Raw genomic sequence first — 23690 nt, 5'->3', positions numbered from 1 at the left:
TTCCAGCTCTTTTATGAAATAAAACATAGGTATATTCAAGGATCCTGAGAACATATTATTTCCCTCTTTCCACAGAGGTAAAATAAATTTTATGTTTACCATTTTCAAACATATTCAAATTAATTTTAATTCATCCGTGTATTCAAAAATAATATACTATTTTTGCACACTTTAAAACTTTACATAAATGGTATAATACTGATATTATAATTCTAAACTTTTTTTGTTCTCTTAACATTTATGGGTATTTTTGTTTTTATTTTTTAAATTTTAAGGTTCAGTGGTACATGTGCAGCTTTGTTATACAGGTAAATTACACTTCACAGGGTTTTGGTGTACAGATTATTTTGTCTTCCAGGTACTAAGTGTAGTGCTTGACAGGTAGTTTTTTCATCCTCACCCTCCTCCTACCCTTCACCCTCAGGTAAGACCTGGTGAGTGTTGTTCCCTTCTTTGTGACCACATGTACTCAAAGTTTAGCTTCCACTTATAAGTGAGAACATGCCGTATTTGATTTTCTGTTCCTGTATTGGTTTGCTTAGGATGATGACCTCCAGCTCCACCCATGTTACTGCAAAGGACATGATCTCATTCTTTTTGTGGCTACATAGTATTCCATTGTCTATATGTACCACATTTAAAAACTCCAGTCTACGGTTGATGGGCTTTTAAATGGATTCCATGTCTTTGCTATTGTGAATAGTTGTTGGGTCAAATGGTAGTTCTCAGTTCTTTGAGAAGTCACCAGACTGCTTTCCACAAGAGCTGAACTAATGTATATTCCCACCAGTCACGTATATGAGTTCTCTTTTCTCCACAACATTGCCAGCATGTGTTATTTTTTGACATTTTAATAATAGCTATTTTGACTGGTGTCAGATTGTGGTTTTAATTTGCATTTCTCTGATGTGGAGTTTTTTTGTTTTGTTTTTGTTTTTGTTTTTTGTCTTTTTTTTTTTTTTTTTTTTTTTTGAGATAGGGTCTCACTCTGTCACCCAGGCTGGAGTGCAGTGGTTTGATCACAGCTCACTGCAACCTCTGCCTCCACAGGCTCAGGTGATCCTCCCACCTCAGCTTCCTGAGTAGCCACCACGCCTGGATAATTTTTATATTTTTTGTAGGGATGGAATCTCACTATGTTGCCCAGGCTGGTCTTGAACTTTTGGGCTCAAGTGATCCTCCCTCCTCAGCCTTCCAAAGTGCTAGGATTATAGGTGTGAGCCACTGTGCTCCATGTATGTTGAGCACTTTTTCATATGCTCAATGGTCACATGTATGTCTTCTTTTGAAAAGTGTCTTTTCGTGTCTTTTGCCCACTTTTTAATGGGGTTGTTTTGTTTTGGGTTTTTTTTTTTTTTTTTTTTTTTGCTTGTAACTTTGTTTAAGTTCCTTATAGATTCTGCATATTAGACCTTTCGTCATATACATAGTTTGCAAATATTTTCTCGCATTCTGTAGGCTATCTGTTTACTCTATTGATAGTTTCTTTTGCTATGCAGAAGCTCTTACATTAAATTAGATCTCATTTGTCAATTTTACTCTTATTACAAAAAGAGCAATAATTGTTTGGTGTCTTTTGGCATCTTTGTCATGAAATTTTTGCCAGGGTTTATGTCCAGAATGGCATTTTCTGGGTTATCTTCCAGGGATTTTATAGTTTTAGGTTTTACATTTACGTCTTTAATCCATCTTGAGTTGATTTCTGTATATGGTGTAAGGAAGGGGTCCAGTTTCAATCTTCTGTGTATGGCTAGCCAGTTATCCCAGCACCATTTATTGAATAGGGAATCATTTCCCCATTGCTTGTTTTTGTCAGCATTGTCAACAATCAGATGGTTGTGGGTTTGCAATGTTATTTCTGGGCTCTCTATTTTGTTCCTTTGGTTTCTTGTATCAGTTTTTGAATGAGTACCATGCTTTTTTGATGACTGTAGGCTTACAATATAGTTTCAAATCTGGTAATGTGATGCCTGTAGCTTTGTTCTTTTTGCTTAGGATTACCTTTGCTATTCAAGCTCTTTTTTTATTTCATATAAATTTTAAAATAGTTTCTTCTAATTCTGTGAAGAATGTCATTGGTGGCTTGATAAGATTAGCATTAAATCTATAACTTACTTTGGACAGTGTGGTCATTTTAGCAGTTTTAATTCTTCCTATCGATGAGCATGGAATATTGTTCCATTTGTTTGTGCCTTCTCTGATTTCTTTGAGCGGTGTTTTGTAATTCTCATTGTAGAGCTCTTTCACTTCTTTGGTTAACTATATTCCTAGATATTTTATTCTTTTTAGGTTATTGCTTCACATGTAATTAACTATAAAATTTTAAACAAAAATTCCCCTATGGTGGACATCATTCTGTCCCTCTGCACATTCTTTAATAGGAAGCCTATGAAAACATGATGTGGCCAAAGACTCTATTTCAATCCTGTTGTACAACAATTTTATTGTTTCAGGGTCTTGCCTTCAGCTCACTCAGGTTTATTCCCTAAGGCAAAGATTATTTTAAAGACAATAAATTAGAAGGAGCAGAAATCCCTCCTTTTTACCTACTAAGCCCCTGAACTATTATCTACATGTAGTTGCTCAGGTCTCAGAGGAGTCAAAAGAATAAACCTCAGGAGGTCCCTTCCAATGTCAGCAAGTTTTTTCTCTCTTGGCTGAATTTGGGTTAGTCTCACCCATCTGACCATTAAACTCCAGACCCCCTGAAGAGAATCGGCATCTCCTGACCTAGGTCTGAATATTCCTACTGCTGGCTCCTCACCTCTCTTCCTTCTTTAACCTCAAGGTAAAATGAGTGGAAGGGCCACTTAGGTTTAGGTTGGGTTTGAGCACAGGAATTAACACTCACTTCTGTTCTACTGAATTCCCAGAATGATGAAGGAGATTCTCTCACTTACCCAAGGAGCATGGACTACTCTACGTAATGGGAGGTAAAAACATGGGACCCCAAATAAAAGCATTACGGAGACAGTCCTCTCAGACCTAATTATGACCCCCTTTCCAGAATCACCACAGTAGTTTTCAGGTCCAGGACCAGATTAGGACTGAGTGTATACATTTTTTAAAAGCCAGTGGCAAAGGAAAAGCCAACAGCCAAACAGACAAAAAACGATAATTATCCAAGCCCATATTGAGCCTCTAATAGGCATCAAGCATTGTACCAGGTATTATATTTAAAAATCAAGACAATAGAATAAAAAATTTCTACCATCCTGTATCTTACACAATAGTAAAGACAAATGGCTAAAGAAAAAGTCAAATTTGAACCAAGTGTTGAGTGTTGAGTAGAATTGGGGGAAAAAATACAAAGAAGTTTGTATGGCAAGTGAAAGAATGCATTTGTGGATGAATTGAGGCGACAATGACTAAGTGAACTATAAAAAGGTAGACAAGAGCAGGCCATATGAGCATTTATTTGGGACAATAGTTGACGATAGAATTAGACTGACATTACAGAAGCAAATATTTTGATCAGTAACCCCAGAATCAATCTATTTACTTATGCATTTAGTAAATAGCTGCTACAGACCAAAACTAGGTCCTGAGGAGGCAAGGGGAATTTAAACATGGCAGAAAGCAGGGCCAGCAGGGGACTGTAATGACACAAGAAAACAAAGCAGAATTTGGAAACAAAGACAGGGACATCACAGAAAGTTTCATAGAAGGAAATGAGACTGATCCAAGTATTAGAGGATAAGTAGGACTCTAGCCAGTTAATGCAAGAGAAAGACAGAGAAACGAGCATGTGCAAAGAAACCAGCCTAGAGTGTGTGCTTCTCCCCTTTTTGTTTTGGTCATTCTTTCATTTTTTTAAAATTTATTACTACTATTAGTTTGGTTTAAGAAATCATAATTATATACATTTATGAGGTACAATTATGTGATGTTTTGATACATTTATACAACGTGGCATGATTAAGTCAGGCTAATAAGATATCCATCACCTCACCTACCTATCATTTTTTATGGTGAGACATTTGAAATGTACCCTCAGTCATTTTGAAATACATAATACATTATTATTTACTATAGCCATTGTGCTGTACAACAGATCTCAAAGCCCCTTCCTCCTCTCTATCTGAAACTAGCATGTGCTTTTTAAACATTGGAACAAGTGATAAGAGAATGAGGTTGGTGAGAGAGGAGGCATGGGGTGACATACAGGACAAGTCAGAGATGGCTCCAGGTGTCACATGTTGCTCTTTGGAGGCTCCGTATGGGCTTTAAAATAGTTGAATCATAAAATGAGGATTGCAGTTTCTGAAGATTATTCAAGCAGGTAAGCATGAAGAATGGATTAGATTAGGTGTCTGTGGAAACAAGGTATCTCAGTGATAGGTAAGAATTCTAACATCATGGCAGCAAGGGGATGGCAAAAGGTGTCCATTTAACTTGCCGTTGGATTTCATGAAGTAGTCTTCTTTTTGCACTATTCCCAAAAGTTGGTGGCCCAGCCAAAAGTAAATTACTTTCAATGGTACTGCACAGAGAAAATCCTTGGAAAAAAAATAACTCCTACTTATCCAAAATTGACCTCCAAATGTTTTTTGTTTTTTTGCAGCGGGGCGGGGGGCGATTTTTGTTTTGTTTCTTGAGACAGGGTCTCACTCTGTCACCTAGGCTGGAGTGCAGTGGCACAATCTCAGCTCATTGCAGCCTCTGCCTCCCAGATGCAAGTGATTCTCCTGCCTCAGCCACAGAAGTGGCTGGGACTACAGGCGCACACCACCACACTCGGCTAATTTTTGTGTTTTTAGTAGAGATGGGGTTTCGTCATGTTGCCCAGGCTGGTCTCAAACTCGTGACCTCAAGTGATCCGCCCACCTCATCCTCCCAAACTGCTAGGATTACAAGCGTTGAGCCACCACTGCTGGCTCTCATTGTGTTTTAATGTAGTTTCCTACTGAAAAAAATGTTCAGGTGTATGTCCCTCTCTTCCAAATGTGAACTCATTTAGAAAATGATATTATTTCTGTATAACACTGGCCCTGCCAATAATAAATCCTTCAAAGAGAGTGTTCTACAGCAAGTCTCCAGACTCCCCTCCCAAACACTCCAGTGTGTCAATTTAAAATTCAATTTGAAAAGATTACCTCCCCTGAATCTAAAATAAAAGTTGAAAAATAAAAAGAAAGGAAAGGAAAAAATAAGTTACATAAACAAACAAAAAACAAGCAAACAACAACAACAAAAAAAACCAGGTGGTTTAACAGTATAGAATGCATAGTTTTACTAGATTTTTATATGAATGGTATTTTTACTATTGAAAACAATTCATTAGGTTTTCTCATAATTTCTCTATTGCTTTATTTATTTAAAATGTGTAATCAAAGAAAACTTTTCATAGAACCTTCTAAACTGAATGAAGAAAAAGAGAGAGAGAGAGATTGTCAGAATGTTATTGCACAAGCGGTTTCCCAACCAGCTTTCCCGTAGCCTATAATGGAGCAGTTGAATTTTAAAGCAACATCCTGTTTACGTTTTATCTTTTTTACTCAGAATCAGCTTCTTCATTGTTGGGGTGATGTGCATGAGCAATCCCTGCCAGCTTTGCATCATCATAGATTTGCATCTCTTTTATGAGGCAGTGCAGTGAAAGGGCCTGGCTTCTGGTGTGAGTGTAATCTCCAGCTGTGTCATGGTGTAGCTCTGCTTTCTCTTGTAGCTTTCCTGATCTCTCTGTGCTTCAGTTTCCTCTACATTGACTACATATATTTCCCAGTTATTTAGCACCAAGTTAAAGTGCAAATAATATATAAACTGTGATAATTCTTGCTCTAGAAGTGAAAAAATAGAGGCTCAGCTGGAAGCTAACTAAATTGCACAGGGCTCAACAACTGTTAAAATGTAGGCGGTAGTATTTGGAACACGGCAACATAATTTCTGCTCTTCCCACACTGATTCTTGCATGCTGTTATGGTTTTGCTTGTTTTTGTTTATTATTTACAAAAAATAATCATTTTTGGAATGAAGAAATAATCAGTTTCAGCATGCCTTCTATTCCCATACATTAAAGCATTCAATCATCTCCAAACCCTAGGAGGCGAACGTTATATCTTGCATTTTTGTGCAAGAAGGCTGAGGCTCAAAGTGCTGATACTTCTTGCCCTAAGTATGTAGTGTCACTGTGTCTGTGACACAGATCCAGAGATATGTACTCTGGATACAAACACTATGCTCATCCCCCTAAACCAGATGCCCCAACCATGTCCATGGTGCCCACTCTCAACCAACATCCAAAGCCACATTCTGCAAATCATGCTATTTTTCATGTTTGTTTAGAGTTGCCTACATTTGCTACTACTGCTCACACTTTCTCAAAATGCTTATAAAATTACAAGATTATGTATTTAGTTTCTCCTCCAGGTCTCCCCAGAGTTTATCACAAACTTAGTCAATGTTTAATTCCAGGATTCTGCTTTCATGCACCACCATGCCCAGCTAATTTTTTTTTCTTTTTTTCTTTTTTTTTTAAATTTTTAGTAGAGATGGGATTTCACCATGTTGGCCAGGCTGGTCTAGAACTCCTGACCTCTGGTGATTCACCCGCCTCCGCCTCCCAAAGTGCTGGGATTACAGGCGTGAGCCATTGCACCGGGCCGATACTTTTTCTGATAGGAATTTTCCATGACTATGATCATTTACAAGTTAATTGAAGATATTGTGCCGTAATATCTGTGAATCTAAAGAATTAAACACATGTTCAATGCAAGGTGATTATTCCTAATTGCTTGACAGTATAGTGCTGAAATGCTCTTCTAGAACTCACTTTTCTAAATAAGATTGTAGTTAGCAATTATTCTGCGTCTTCCTTGTGTGTTTTTATTTCCGCATAAAGAAAAAAATATAATTTTGTAGCATTTTCTAAAAACTTAACTCATAGTTTTAGTTTTTTCGGCCTTCAGGAAATTATGTTTCCAAATTCATGCTATTTGTTTTCTGAAACTAGTTTATATGCACTCTTCCCATGTGTGAGATTAAAAGTCCTTCAAAATGTGGAACAAATGAAAACATTTGCTGTGTATCCACACTTTATGTTACATAATGATTTGTTTTTTGATGAAATGAAAAGGATAGAAGAATGAATGAGGTAGAGAGAGACAATATAATGAAGGTGATGCATTCGCCTGGTTGGGCTGCCATAACAAATTAACCACCACAGTGTAAAAAATAGAATTTTACCTTCTCACAGTTCTGGAGACCAAAAAGTCCAGGATGAAGTTTCTGTCAGGATTTGGTTTCTGGTAAGGACTCTGTTCCTGGCTTGCGAAAGATCACCTTTTCTCTGTGTCCTCACATGGTGGGGAGAGAGAAAGAATATGAAAGAGAGAGAAAGGGAGACAGAAACACAGAGCGTGCGAGCAAGTGAGAGAGAGCACTTCCTCTTCTAATAAGGCCACAGTCCTATTGAATTAGGGTGCCACCTTCATTATCTCATTTAACATTAATTACCTCCCAAAGATCCTATCTGCAGATGCAGTCACACTGGGGGTTAGCGCTTCAGCATGTGAATTTTGGGAGCCACAATTCAGTCCATAGCATATGATAATGGAGTGTGTAGATAAAATCAACCTGCCAGTTGTATCAGACTGACTTCTGGGTGGAAAGCCGGAGTATGGGGAGTACAATACAACAGTGACAATAGCAGTGCTGCTGTCAAGTAGTGACACTGATCATTGTTATAAAATGTCTGGCAACAGATGTTCTTTGTTCATGCAAGCTTTGCTTCTAAGCATGGAACTCAAAAGTTAATTCTTCAGGAAATTGTGCTAATTAAGGTCCACAATACATTTATTCTCCACAGAAGTTTAAGAAGTAAGGAAATTCCCAAAGGCAAGGTTATATTTACTAGTTAATCAGCCAGTTTTTAAATATACATATATATGTTTAAATATATAATTATGTTACAATAATATATAAACATATATATTTAAGCATATATATGTGTGTATATATATTGTTTTAACATAATTTTAAAGCCAAAGGGTAGTGAAATTATATGGAATAAAATCATTATACAGCTCAGTTAAAATTCTATTTGGAACCATATCCACAAAGTTGAATCGTATTTAATGGCAAATCTTGAGAAAATTGTCAACACAAAAGCCTTTGAGTAGGAAGAGGATTTGGTGAATGATTTCCTTTTGTTTAGAAAGAAAAGAGGTATATTTAGAGAATGGCTACATCGAACTATTGAATTATTTAGCTCTCATTCTAATTTCATATCTTGTAGTAATCTCTACATGATAAATTATAAATATTTTTGATACAATACAGAGGACTTCATATATATTTCCTAAAACTAGACTCTGGGTGTTAGCAATGTGAAGCTGTATTTGTTAGAACATTGAGAAAAATTGCTCATTAAAAGTTATACATTATGTTTTTCATAAACAGTTGAAAATGCTTACAACCTCGTAATAGTCTCATCAATCTTGTTATAATTAATACTGCAGGTATATAAAAACTGAGTGGATTCTACATTGGTTTAATGGGGTTGGCATCCACACATAACTGTGTGACCTAACAGTTTAAGGGCAAAAATACAAATTTGTTATATCCAAATAAAACCTATGGCTAGAAGAATAAAGTACAAGAACTATGTAGTGGCTTTTGCTAGTTTTCACGTTCTTCAAAATATTGAAGTTTCAAGCTAGTGTAGGAGTACTGAGTCTAAAACTGTAATTAAAAGATTAGTTCAAGTTATAACTAATGGCAATCACTCTGATTTTGAAATCTGGAAAGACAATCTGCCCATCTGTCTCAGAATCTCTCTGTCTCTTACAATCAATCTTACTCATCCTATTTCAAAAAACAAAAAAAAAAAAAACACACAAAAAAGGTGTGAGTCTTTCTAAATAACATTAGTTTGATAAACACCCATAAAACTGACAGTTGCAGTTGTTATGAGTTATTATGTGACAACTCCTCATCATGACCCATCCTGGTAAAATTTTGCAACATAAAATGAGTTGAGAAGTATGAGCACACTAATAACAGAAATGTATTTGATAGTGTGGTACTCAGCATTTTAAAACTACACCACAACAGTAACTGCCTCTCTGGCCTAGTTGGGAGATAATTTCATTCTTTGGAAGGTGGAACAAAGGTGATTTCCCCAAGCACAGTAAATGAGTCAGGGGAAATGAGCTGTTTTCACAATTAAGTGGTGGTGAGCTGAGGATAGGTGAAAGAAAAATAGTGATTGCCAGGGCCTCAGAGGAGGGGAGAACAGAGAATTATTGGTTAATATGTATAGTTTGTGTTTTACAAGATGAAGATTCTAAAGATGAATGGCAGTGATGGTAGCCCAACAATATGAATGTACTTAATACCACTGAACCGTGTACTTCAAAATGGTTGAGACAGTGCATTTTATGTTATGTATATTTTACCATAATTAAAACTGGGAGGAAAAAGATAAGGAGAGAGGATTGCCTAAAATAAACTACCATTGGATGGCCTGTTCACTACAGAAAGAGTTTGTGCTGTTTTGCAGCTATAAGAACACCCACAATTTCTAACCTGTCTATCTGAGAATCCAAATATCTTCCATCTAACTTGACTGAAAGGAAACATTAAGCAGTGTTTCCTATAACCGATTTTCTGAAAGAGACATGCTAAATGCAAAGGAGTGCATGTCTTCTTTTAGTGAGCTTTATGAATGAACTGGAAGACAATGGTGGGGAAGAGGAAGATGGAAGAGGGACAGAGAAAAAGAGAGAGAAATCTTTATATAAACAGATATGTAGTTGAGTTGGCTGGGCTCTGTAGCGTTTCTCACTATGTCTAGAATACTACACCTTCATCCCTACTTTAAGGTCAACTGTTAGGGAAGTGCTATACAGAATCTGCCTCATATTTTAAGAACTTCCCAGAGCAATTATGCAGATTATCCCGCCAGCATAGCTGAAGACTTGGGGAGGTTCCTATGGAGTGGTTGAAATATGAAAGTGGGATTTTGGCACACATTTACTGCCTGAATACCCTGCACATGTACCCCTGAACATTAAATCAAAGTTGAAAAGAAAATAAAAAAATAAAAATCACATTTATCCTCAAAATCTTGTCTCTTTCCCTCTAGCTGTATGTAAGGTGGATACCATGCAAGGAGAAAATGTGAATTTTTCCAGCACATTTGTCTTGTTGGGCTTCTTGGAGCATCCATAGCTAGAGATTCCTCTCTTTGGATTGGTCCTGGTTTCCTTCATCCTCACCTTGATGGGAAACAGCTCCATCATCCTTCTCTCCCTCATGGAGCCCAGACTCCAGACCCTCATGTACTTCTTCCTGGACAATCTCTGTGTGCTCAACCTTTGTGTCACCTTCACCATTGTACCACAGCTGCTGGCCAACCTCTGGAGACCAGGGAAGACAATTGCTTCCTGGGGCTGCATCACGCAGGCCTACCTATTCCACTGGACAGGTTGCACTGAATGTGCCCTGCTGACAGTAATGGCTTTTGATTGCCATGTGACTATCTGCCAGCACCTCAGGTACACACTCATTATGCGTCCCTGGGTGTGTGTGCAGCTGGCAGCTGCAGCCTGTTCCAGTGGCCTGGCCAATTCCCTGATCCAAGCCATGCTCACCTTCCAGCTTCAATGCTGTGGTCACCACACCCTGGATCACTTCTGTGAGGTGCCTGTTCTGATCAAGCTGGCCTGTGGTGACACCACTGCTAATGACCTGTCCCTGACTGTAGGTGCTATCCCTTTTGCACTGGTGGCACCCCTGCTTGTGCTCATCTCTTACGCCTTCACTGTGAGGGCTGTACTGAAGTTATCTTCAGCCAAAGGAAGGCACAAGGCTCTCAGCACCTGCAGTTCCCACTTGGTGGTCGTCATCATATACTTTGGGTCAGCAATCTACATGTACGTCCAGCACTCTGCCAATAATACTCAAGCCAAGTTCATGTCTTTTTTCTACTCTGTTGTCACTCCACTGCTCAAACCATTCATCTACACCCTGAGAAATAAGAAAGTGAAGAGGGCGTGGAGTAGGATCCTACTATCCTAGGGTAGGGTGGTCTTGAAAAGTCAGATAATCTCTGCCTGCATGCATCCATTAATAATAGCATGTCGGCTTTCCAAATGAGTGTCCGCAAGCTCCAAGGAAAGAGTTCCCATCTCTCAACATGAGCTACCCTGATGTCTGCAGAAGCTCTTTTGACTAGAAAGTGCTATCTTCTGAAATCCCAAATAGAGCCATTGTGCTTCTCTTGACCCTTCCCAAATGTCTTCTGAGAACACAATGGGCACATGTGTTTTCAGTGGACACAATGGGCAGCATGGTCCATCCATCTATGCGAAAGTGAACAACACCATCTTTTCAAATCTCTTCCTGTAATTTCTCCCTTTTACCAGATGCTCTCAAGTAAATTTGCTAGAACACTTGAATAGGTCCCAAGAAGATTTCTAAATAAGACTTATTGGATTGATATGTGTCCTACTCAACTACTCATTCTAACCTCTCCTGTTTCCAAGCAACTCATGCCCTCCCTCCTTCCTCCAACACCTTGTCACCCTACAATTTATTCCGTTCTTACTTCATCCATGTCCTCACAATCCATCTCATTCATTTATGAGATAATAATTTCAGCCTCACCATAACAGATTTACTTCTTTCAACTAATTTATGACAAATTTGATTCGATATATCTTATTTTATATATTTATGAGCCATCATCTGCATTCGTCTAATTTCTCTGTTTCATTGTATGCTTCTAGAGATTAGACAGCCTTCTTCCATTGTATACTGATCACTAAATATTAAGCTCTAAATGCCTAAGACATAAGACATGGAACAGTGATTGAACAGAGATTTAAACTAAGGATTAATAGAGTACAAAGGGGATCCCAATTTATTTGGACTCCAGAAGCACATAATGTCCTTGTCGAATTTGTTTTCGCCGCTTGCCAAAGCCATAGGAGACTCCCTTTTCTGAATGATGCCTACTTTTTAAAGTATGTATTTTTAAAATCTTTTTTTTTTTTTTTTTTTTTGACATGGGGTCTCGCTCTGTCGCCCAGGTTGGAGTGCAATGGCACCATCTCGGCTCACTACAACCTCTGCCTCCTGGGTTCAAGTGATTTTCCTGCCTCAGCCTCCCGAGTAGTTGGGATTACAGGCACCTACCACCAAACCTGGCTAATTTTTGTATTTTTAGTAGAGACGGGGTTTTGCCATGTTGGTCAGAATGGTCCTGAACTCCTGACCTCAGGTGATCCACCCACGTCAGCCTCCCAGAGTGCTGGGATTACAGGCGTGAGCCACTGAGCCCGGCCTAAATTCTTTTTTATAGAGACAGGGTCCTCCTGTATTGCCCAGGCTGGTCTCAAACTCAGGCAATCTTCCCAGCTTGGCCTCCCAAAATACTGGTATTACAGTCATGAGCCACTGTGCCTGGGCTGGAAGATAACTACTTTTGATCTCTCATAACAAATAGAGGGGAATTTAACCAGAAACTTACAGCAAAAAATATATATACTATCCATTTATTCCCTACTCGTAATATTATTTAAAAGTAGATACGATCAAAAACTAGGTCCAAGCCTCTCCTTTATGAAATGCCCCACTTTTGCTCTTTTTTATTTGTTTGTTTTTTAAGAGAAAGGATTTGGCTCTGTAACCCAGGCTGGAGTACAGTAGCACAATCATAGCTTACTGCATCCTTGAACTCCTCCTGGGCTCAAAAAAATTAATTTAATTTAAGTTTAAAGCTGGTTATCCTTTAGAGTCTATGACTTGCCTTTTTGGTTTTTATTTTGTGTGTGTGCATTTTGTATTTGTTTGTTTGTTTGTTTTTTATTGTTTGTTTGTTTTGAGACAAGATCTTACTCTGGCACCCAGACTGGAGTGCAGTGGCAGGATCATGGTTCACTGCAGCCTTGACCTCCAGGGTTCAAGCAATCCTCCCACCTCAGGTTCTCAAGTAGCTGGGACTACAGGTGCATGCTACCACACCTGGCTAACTTTTTTGTTTTGCACAGGCAGGATCTCACTATGTTGCCCAGCTGGTCTTGAACTCCTGGCCTCAAGTCATCCTCCTGCTTCAGGCTCCCTGCCTCAGTTTCCCAAGTAGTTGAGACCACAAGTGGGCACCATGATGCCCAGCTAAATGAAATGCCTTCCTTTTTCCATGTATCTAAACAGAAATTGACTTCCCAGCCCAACATTGTTGAGATGAAGACAAATGCTTTGCTCATAATGAGGCATCTGCTTCAAAGTGGGCGTGGTTCTGAACATCTGATCCCTCGCTAACATTTCCTAAGGCAGAGAAGACAGTCGGGTGGTATCAAATCAGAGCTCCATAGTTCATTTGGACTAAATTTGATGGGCAGGTTCCTCTCTTATCGTTATAACTTCAAAGAGAAAGCAAGTATACTTTTTTCTCAGAAAGTTTGAACATTTGACATGTTCTACTTGTTGTAACTTTTGAAATTTTCTGTGTGGAAAGGGTTCAGAAAAATCTTGCTGTAAACAATTTTATTGTCAGATTATTAACACTAACTTGTTTTCCAAAAGAGAGAGAAAACATTAAGGGCCCAGGATCCTTCATGAGAAATTGAACAATAGAGTGCCAGAGGGTACACTAGTGAGATCTCTGACAAGAAGAGAGGTTTACTTCTGAGAAAAGATGTTTTGAACCAGTGAGCATTGATTTACAAAGGGAGATATCAAAGAGTAGAGCCAACCGGCCGCTCAGACTGGGGCAGAAGATTGTTAGGAATGCACTTCCATCTTGAGTATAAACCACTAATGCATATGCTCAGAGTCTGTGCAACACTTTATAAAAACCCACAAGAAAGCAGCTTTATAGAAGAGAAGTTATTGGAAAGGTGATAGAAGATAAGAGTGTAGTCCTTCCGTCAGCAAGCCAATGCATTCTCTACCCTACCAAATCTCCCCGAAATGCCAAACATCTGTGGTCCACAAGGAATCAAAAACCAAAAGCAGCAGTGGCTTGATGTGTCTCACCAACTGTGAGAGCTTTATTCATCCAGCTACATCCATCTCCACTGTGAGAATGTTTCTGTTATGTGATAAGAGTGCAGGGCTTCCCTTCCCTGGATGATAAAACTCTGCCTTTGGACTCCTTAGATCCATTCCATTGTTTGCTATTCTGCCATTGTAAAAAAACAAAAAACAAAACAAAACAAAAAGCTGGTGGTTCATTTTCTAGCTTTCCTTGGTTACATTCTAGGTACAAAGAAGGACACTTTGCTTGGCTTGATAACAGAAGCATGTTTATAAATAGTAATGAAAGTAGATCATATATCCTCATGACTCATCTCAGCCATTGAGTGACTTTTCTCAAATGATTCTCAGAGTGTGTCTTCATTTATCTCCAATATGATGGAGAGACTTGCTGTGGCTTCCTGCTATGAATTTAATATTTAGCTTCTCCCAGAATTCATATGTTGAAGCCTTGACCCCCATTGTGATGGCATTTGGAGGTGGGACTCTTAGGAGGTAATTAGGTCACGAAAGTGAAGTCCTCATGATGGGATTAGGGCCTTTACAAGAAGAGAAATGCGAAAGATGATCTCTCTCTCTCTCTCTCTCTCTCTCTCTCTCTCTGTGTGTGTGTGTGTGTCTCTCTCTCTGTCTCTCATATACACGCGCATGCACACACACACACACACACACAGAGGCAAGAAAGCAGTCATCTGTAAGGAGCCTCACCAGAAACTGAATCTTCCAGGACCTTGATTTTGGATTTCCCGGACTCTGGAACTGTAGAGAATAAATGTCTGGTGTCTGAGCCACTCAGTGTGCAGTATTTATTTTAAGACAGCCCAAGCAGACTAAGACACTCCCTACACATGGACTGAAGACACATCATTTCCCTGTAGTTGGAACTTGCAGCCTGCTATATTCTGAGATGAGGGCATTTGGCTTCCCATCCACAGAGGCAATTCAAAACCACTGGGAATGAAAGGGAGTCTCAAGAGGTAATACATGAAGGCTTAAAATAAACCTCTGGGAATTGAGCAGTACATTAGAGGATACTGTGAAGCCACGAGAAATAAGTGAGAGAACAGGTGCACCTGTGCAACAGATCACCCAGGGTATAAATAACCAACAGGTTAGCTGGACATCGTACTGTGAGCCTGTAGTCCCAGCTGCTTGGGAGGCAGAGGTTGGAGAATCTCTTGAGCTCAGGAATTTAAGGCTGCACTGAGCTATGATCACGCCACCTCACTCCAGCCTGGGTAACAAAATGAGACCCTGTCTCTAAGTTTAAAAAATAAAAAACAACAGATACTAAGGTGCTCTGCAATGCCCTGCAATTTGGCATGTGTATATACATATGTGTTTAAAAGAAATTAGGTTATTTTAGGTTTCTACAATCTTTACAGAAATACCTTCCTTATGGAAACTTGCAGCTTCACCTCCACACACTTGGAGTTCTTAGAATGCCCCCACATGAAATTAATACAGTCATTCTACAGCAATCCAACATCATTAATTAGTTAATTTTGGTCAGTTCTATCACCACTGACCCCAGTCTTAAAATCTACCACAAAGCCAAAGGTTTAACAAAAGGTGGTTGAAAGAATTACTCTAGAATTTCCTGTTGCAAGTACTGTGATCCCTAAACCAATTATGCACAAAAGACACTAGGACTTCAACAGAGTGATGGGAGTAAAGACAGGTCTCCTTACAGAGAAAACGTGGTTCCCAGCTTTGGAGAGCCCAGTGAAGCTCTCAGTTTCTTGGAGTCCCCAAAGTCTAATGGTGCACACAATGGAATAAGCAGAATGGGACTCTAAGGCAGATTCTTCCACTCACTGATTCTTAGTCTCACACTGGCGTGAGCAGATAACACTGAGCTGAGCCTTATAGAATGCAGGGAAATGTCCTGGATGAGAGAGGAAGTGGGGAGAATATTCCAAGAGAGGAAAGAGCATTTAAAAGGTATATTTCAATTTTGGAAAATTCCTCCCCTTTATCCTCGTTAGCAAACCCAGTCCTCATTTTCAAACCAGTCCGGCCAACCAGACTTACTTTTCACCTGAAAAGGCCTCTGTCGACTCTTAATTAAATAAGCGTGTTAAACACGTCCATGTGGGAGCCAAAGCCTGTGTACACATGGACACAGAGTGTGGAATAATAGGCACTGGAGCCTCGGAAGGGTGTAAGAGTGGGAGGGGTGAGGGATGGGAAATTGCCGAGTGTGGTGCATCCTCTTCAGGTGATGATTACCTAAACGCCCTCATTCACCACGAGCAGTCTAGCCACGTCTCACAGGTGCACTTACATCCCTAGTAATTTATACAAATAAACAAATGCATCCCCGTGACTTTTTTTCAAGCCTGCATTCTAACTCTAGGATAGGTATTAACAGAGAGATGAGAAGGAGGAAAAAGGAAACCAATACCCGGGATGGATGGGGGGCCCCGGCGCCGCAGCGTGCTCGCCCCCTGGTGGGCGTCAGGTGATGCTGCCTCCAGCAGTTCATACCTAAGCTCTCGCAGTGCTCTCTGCCATAAATGATACTTTTTTTTTTTTTAAGTATCCCTTTAATGAGGATTTTGGGCCATAGAGCAGTGCTTCTTAGTCGTCTTCAGGAAGGGTTAAAGGAACACTTTTTTACTGTGAAGTGGAAGAAAAGTGATTGTGAAGAGGGAGTGGCGAAGAAGTAACCCGTGAAAGTTGAAGCAAATCGTCTACGGTATCTCTCAAACGTGATTTCTCGGTTTCCTTGTAATACTTCTCCTGCAGCATTTGGGAATTTCAGAAATTATTTTACTTTAGAATGAAAGATAACAGAGGATAGTAGCCACCTCGTTTCTGATCTTAAAACTTGAGTGGGGGTGGAAATGGATTTTTAGTAAGCGAGTCTTGCCAGTACTGTGTGCCTTGAATATCTGACATATTCCCCAGGGCAGAATGAGGAAGAAGGGGCGGCAGAGGCAGCAACACACAGGATTTCAACAGAATCAGATAATTGGAATTGCAGAATAACCAAAGAGCCCTGAGTAAAACCAGCAACACCATGAAGATATGAAATGGCAGCTCATTTCACACTGAAATCACTGCCATGTCAAGAAAATTCACTAGCATTTCACCACTGCATAGCTTGGGGAGGAAAGGATCCTGCCACTATAAAAGATGAGTACGGCCCGGGCGTGGTGGCTCACACCTGTAATCCTAGCACTTTGGGAGGCCTAGGTGGGTGGATCACCTGAGGTCAGGGGTTCAAGACCAGCCTGACCAACATGATGAAACCCCGTCTCTACTAAAAATGCAAAAATTAGCTGAGCATGGTGGCGGGGCCTGTAATCCCAACTACTCGGGAGGCTGAGGCAGAAGAATTGCCCGAACCTGGGAGGCGGAGCTTGCAGTGAGCCCAGATCAGGCCACTGCTCTCCAGCCTGGGCGACTGAGCAAGACTCCAAAAAAAAAAAAAAAAGATGAGTATGATCTTACCCAGCCCACGTAAAGGGATTTCCCTCCATTTCCCACAGTAATAAAGCAAAGTACACGAAAACTACATGATATTACCCATTTCTTTGCATGCTGACTAATATATGCCATATAATATATAATATAATGCATAATATAATATACATTATATATAATAAATATAATATTTATGATTAATACACAATGTAGCATATAATTTATATCACTTATTTTTTAAGCTAAATACTGTAACTTTTAAGTTCTATTTTATTTTTAATTGACAAATAGTAACTACATATTTATGAATTACATGTGTATATATTGTGGAGTGATTCAGTTAGCATATCCATCACCTCAAAGATTTATTATTTCTTGAGATGAGAACATTTAAAATCCCCTCTTTTAGCTTTTTTTTTTTTGAAATATGCAATATATTATTGTTCTTACTCTCTCTCTTAAATAGAGATGGGAATTGCAGGGCAGGTCTCACCATGTTGCCCAGGCTGGTATCGAACTCCTGAGCTCCAGCAATCCACCTGCCTCAGCCTCCCAAAGTGCTGGGGATTACAGGTGTGAGCCACCACACCCGATCGGAAATATACAATATATTATTCTTAACTATAGACACCTTGCTGTGCAACAGAGTACTTTTCAATAAACCCTGGTACTGAGGATCCTGGAAGAAATCTCTTTCTCAACAAAAGGCGTTTGTAAATCTCATTCTTAATTGGCAAATAATTAATAATAAGGTCCAAACTTACGTATTAGTATGTTCACCTTTGACTAGCTTTTCAGCACAAGAAATAACTCTTTTGTGAAACAGGTAATATGCATTCACAGCTGCTATTGGCCCTTGATTTGTAACATATAATTTAATTATAAAATTTACTTTTTATCTGAAAATCCACTGAATTTCTTTTTTATTAAATGACTGTTAAATATGCATTCCTGTGATGTCTTTCTAAAGTCTGAATGACAATTCTAAAGTAAATACTGTAGAGAGATGAGAAATAGAGAAAAGTTAAACTTTTATGCATATAATTTACATTTATATTATATGATATAATTTGTCATATAAAGGAACACATATTTTATTTGCACATATGTATATAATTCTATAAGCATGGAGAACTGTATTGAAGAACACTAGTATATATTTGTTTTCAGGGCTGAGGAGGACAGAGTGTTCCAGAGAAACAGTTCTTGAGCAAAGAGAGAGAAAGGCAAGTCTAGAAATCTGGAGAGCCCCTGATTTTGCTCAAAGGACTTTTGACGCTTGGACAGCATTTTTCACCGGTTTACCACTTCCTCCATTTCTGCAAAGCCCTAGTTCATAAACACCACAGAACAAAGTAAAATAGTAATAGAGCTTCAAACGACAAAGATTCTGCACAGCAAAGGATACAATTAACAAAATGAAAAGGTAACCTATGGATTGGAAAAAAATATCTGATAAGGGGTAAACACCCAACATTTATAAAGAACTCTTACAACTCAAAACTAAGAGAATATATAACTCAATGAAAAATGGGTAAAAGACCTGAATAGATACTTTACCAAAGAAGACATATAAATGACCAATAGGTATATGAAAAGGTGCCCAATGTCACTAGTCATCAGGGATATGCAAATCAAAACTACTGTGAGATAATACTTCACATCTGTTAGGATTGCTATTATCAAAAAGGCAAGAGATAAGAAGTGTTGATGAGAATGTGGAAAGGGGGAGCTTGTACACTGTGGGTGGGAATGTGGATTGGTGCAGCCATTATGGACCACAGTTTGGAGATTCCTAAAGAAGTTAAAAACAAAACTCCTATATGATCCAGCAATTCCTCGTGTGGGTATACCTAAAGAAAATTAAGTAACCACCTCATAAAGACTTTTGCTCTCCCATGTTCATTGCAGCATTATTCACAATAGCCAAGGAACGAAGACAACCTAAGTGTCTGTCAGTGAAGGAATAGACAGACTGTGAGCTTGCCAGCTAGATGGCTAGATAGACATAAGCATCTCACTGCCTTAAAAAGAAGGAAATGCCTCTCTCCACACTTCTGGCTTCAGATTAACTGCTGATATGCTCCCTTACACTATGGTTTTGATAGGGACAGGAGGCAGAGAAATTCTAGGCAGAAAAGGGTGGGGTCCCTGGTGAAGCCCCACTCTCAAGCCTAGAACCATGGCCCAAAGTGAGAACATCCCCATTTTTCTGCTCAAATGTTGCCTTTTCTCAAAGCCCCCTGGCCCGCCCATTCTGTACCCATAAAAACCCCAGGCTCCACTGGCAGAGGAACGGCAGAAAAGAAGAGAAGAGAAGAAGCAGCCAGATGTCAGAGAAGCAGCTTGACTTCAGAGGGACGGCTTGACAGTGGGACTTCAGAGAATAGCCTGGCCGGGGACAGCCAGAGTCCAGGGGATGACCACTTTCCCACTCCATACCCTTTCCAGCTCCCCTTCCCACTGAAAGCCACTTTCATCAACAATAAAATCCTCTGTATTCACCACCCTCCAAAAAAAAAAAAAGAAGGAAATGCTGCCATTTATCCATAATTTGAATAGACCTGGAGGATATTATGCTAAGTGAAATAAGCCAGACAGAAAAAGAAAAATATTGCATGATCTCACTTATATATGGAATCTGAAAAAAAGATCAAATATACAGATTGAGAGAATAAAACAGTGGTTGGGGTTTAGGCAATGGAGAAAGGTAGATGAAAGGATACAAAGTAGCAGATATGCAGAATGGACAAGTTGGAAGATCTAATGTACAGCATAACTTAAGGACCAGAGTTAATAAAGCATATTAGACTCAGAATTTTTGCTGAGTAGATTACAGTTGCTTTTCTCCTCTTGCCATCAGCTGGCACAGATAGCTATGAGGTGATGGCTATGGTAATTGTTTCACCATAGTAACCATTTTACTACCTCTGTATGCATCCCATAATATCATGTGGTATGCCTTAAGCATGCACAATAAAATTTATTTTTAAAAAAAAGAATAAAGCTTTTCATGTAAAGCTCTTCCCACCCATTTGTCGAACTAGAATTTTTAATTTTAACTTAATACCTTATTTAACTCACTTTTAAGTATGAAAAGTGACAAACTGTGGTACAGTGATAATGCATCCTAACGCTAGTAAGAAGACTATTATTTGCATTTTCTTCTAGACTCACATAAAGCATTTTACTGTCTTTCTACATCACGTATTAGCCCTGGACTCTGTCAGATTTATTTAATAATTATAGAAACTATTTGGAAGTAATTATAAATTAATTATTTTGGAAAAATCTCACTAGTTATAATCTGTCAGCAAATACGAAGAGTTACTGAAGTTTATAATTCAGAGCCATACTGTCACATGACCTGAAATGCTTTTTAAAGTATAATGTTTCACAAATACAAATTAAAATTTGTTGTGGTAAGTTATCTGTCACACTACGTCTCTCACAAAGGGTACTATTTAATCTTTCTATTTCCTTCTTTACCATTCCTCCTATTCTCATTTTCTTTTCCTTTTTAAAAAAATATTGTTTTTTAAATCTTACTTTACTTAATATTTCTTAATTCCCAGATCTTACATTATAAGACTTCATTTTTTTCCAACATGGTTTTTCCTATCTGGTTAATCTGAAAATGTAGTCCTTATACATGAAATCTAATTTTGCAATGCTTTCCTGCTGAAGCAGTCCTTCATTTTCCTTTCATTTGTAGCTAACCACATGTTTGTATCTACAATACCTTGCAGAAATGAAGTCATAGCCACTGATTTGCACCCAGAGTGACTGCCATTACATAGCCTGAAACTAGTTACAACATCGATGACTTTGTTACTTATGTGATTTTTATTAAATCAAAAATCAAACTGTGGGATCTTAGAACGACGCCTGGGTTATTTTTCATTTTAATTGATTAGATGCCAAAGAGGCAAAAATCATAGATGATACTTAATTCTGGTCTGATCTTCTTTATTTATTTCTGAACAAAGGTCTTGCCCATAAATCTAGTGAAGACATTATTATATCAATCAGTAAATTACGTGGCATGGATACTATGGACATTGCTGTCTATCAGAGCAGTCTGAGGATACTGGAGGCAAGAAAACTCTGTTACTGCAGGTGGGTCAGTTCTAACATCCTCACGGGTTTAGCACGGATACAGCTCAGAGGTGTGACTGTGTTTCATCCTGATTAGTATTCACCAGTGCACATCTCAGAAGTCATTAAACTTGATGACGATAATGATGATCAGGTTGAACGTCCCATCCAGAAGGAACTGTTCTTGGCCCTCCACCTCTCCCAGCCAGGAATAGGTCCTTTTTGAAGCATTCTTTGTTGTCCTTTCTTTTCCTTCTTAATCTTTCTCACAGCTATACTTCATAGTTATGCGACGATTTGCTTAATGTCTCTTTTTCCACACCATTCTGGTAGCTCCACATGGGCCCAAATACTTTCTTATAGCTTTATTCAGATAGAATTTGCATATAACAAAATTTATTCATTTTAATACTCAGTTTGATGAGTTTGGCTAAGTGTAAGCAGTCATGCAACTACCATTCCAAACAATTAGTAAAACACTTCTATCACTCCAAAGTTTCCTTGAGGGCACAAATAATTCCATTTACACTACATCTCACCGTTAGTCACAGCACATGGCACATCATAAGAATTTCTTGGCCGGACACGGTGGCTCACACGTGTAAGCACTTTGGGAGGCTAAGGAGGGTGGATCATGAGGTCAGGGGTTCAAGTCCAACCTGACCAACATGGTGAAACCCCATCTCTACTAAAAATACAGAAATTAGCCAGGCGTGGTGGCGTGTGCCTGTAATCCTAGCTACTTGGGAGGCTGAGGCAGGAGGATTGCTTGAACCTGGGAGGCAGAGGTTGTAGTGAGCCGAGATCACGCCATTGCACTCCAGCCTGGGAAACAGAGCAAGACTCCATTTCAAAAACAAAAAAAGAATGTCTTAAATATTTGTGGATGGGTGAATGGAAGGAAAGAAAGCAAGAAGGAAAGTGTGGACTGCCGCTTACTAAGTTTTGTACCAGGAACTGTACTAATATATTTGCATATGTTATTTCAGTTATTCTTTTATCAATGCAGTTGCCAGAAATTATTATTGCTATTGTACCAGTAAAGGAAACTGAGCCTCAGAAGACTTATGCAACTCATTTAAGGTCCCAAGCTTAATGCGTGAGGCCCGGGATTTGAATCCAGTTCATTTGGCTGCAAACGCCCATTTTTCACCACTTCCATCTATCGGACTCATGTTAAATAAATATCAGCCTAAATATATTCCTTGTGGATATTGGTGTGATTCTTTCTTTTCTGTACTCAAATCCTAACCACAGCTGAAATAACATGCAATTCTAGAAATACAGGCAATCCATATCACGCCTGCCCTCTCCACAGGGAGCCCCCCGGTTCACACCAAGCAGAGCAACTCTTCTCTTTTCTCATTCTAGAATGCCTGGAATTATAAAACAGTTTTTGACTCCTGGCTGCCTTCATCTTCAGTCGCCTCTGACTGCAGCTGCATTAAGTATTTATCATCATCTATTTGATCATTAAATGTATCCATTTGTTTGTTTTTCAGTTGTTAATCTGTGACATTGATATCAACACAGACTGCGTTAGATCACATTCTTTTAGAGGTTGGAATTACTAATATCTGTGCTTTATTATATCTTATAACACAATAATATTACAAAAGAAATCTCAGAAAATCTTCCTGAAATCACTGCCAGAATTGAGTTCAGTTTCCTAAGACATAAAACCCAGATCAGTGCTGTGAATAAGATGGAAGCTTATTGCTTTTATGTCAAAGAAACTGGAAGCCAACAGTTCACGGCACCTATGTGACCATCAAATATCAAGTAAGCTGGCTCCTTCTCAATGTTCCACCATTCTTTCTTTCTTTCTTTATGTTTTTATTTATTTTTTATTTATTTTTATTTATTTATTTATTTATTTTTTTTTTTTGAGATGGAGTTTTGCTCTTGTTGCCCAGGCTGGAGTGCAATGGCATAATTTCAGCTCACTACTACCTCTACCTCCCAGGTTCAAGCGATTTTCCTGCCTCAGGCTCCCGAGTAGCTGGGGTTACAGGCGTGCGCCACCATGCCTGACTAATTTTTTGTATTTTTAGTAGAGACGGGGTTTCTTCATGTTGGTGAGGCTGGTCTCAAACTCCCAACCTTAGGTGATCCGCCCGCCTCAGCCTCCCAAAGTGCTGGGATTACAGGTGTGAGCCACCGTGGCTGGCCTGTTC

The 23690-nt window shown here is 39.1% G+C and overlaps 1 protein-coding gene across 4 annotated transcripts in view; it reads left to right on the top strand.

The window, feature by feature from the left end:
- LOC103880245 (olfactory receptor 2B11) overlaps positions 1 to 23690 on the top strand; it is a 68132-nt gene that overhangs the window by 34107 nt on the left and 10335 nt on the right. The window contains exons 3-5 of one of the 4 annotated variants that reach the window (XR_004180507.1): positions 18586 to 18841; positions 21405 to 21534; positions 22523 to 22714. The exons of 1 other annotated variant lie outside the window; for it this stretch is intronic. The gene's annotated coding sequence lies outside the window, so the exon portion shown is untranslated. Of the gene's footprint in view, positions 1 to 18585; positions 18842 to 21404; positions 21535 to 22502; positions 22715 to 23690 lie in introns of those variants that run through there. 2 more of the 4 variants (XR_641169.3, XR_001897979.2) reach the window with 2 other exon arrangements.

The sequence above is a fragment of the Papio anubis genome, chromosome 1 (assembly GCF_008728515.1).
Source record: "Papio anubis isolate 15944 chromosome 1, Panubis1.0, whole genome shotgun sequence".
In the NCBI taxonomy this organism is placed as follows: Eukaryota; Metazoa; Chordata; class Mammalia; order Primates; family Cercopithecidae; genus Papio; species Papio anubis.
This window is presented reverse-complemented; position numbering and strand designations above follow the sequence as displayed.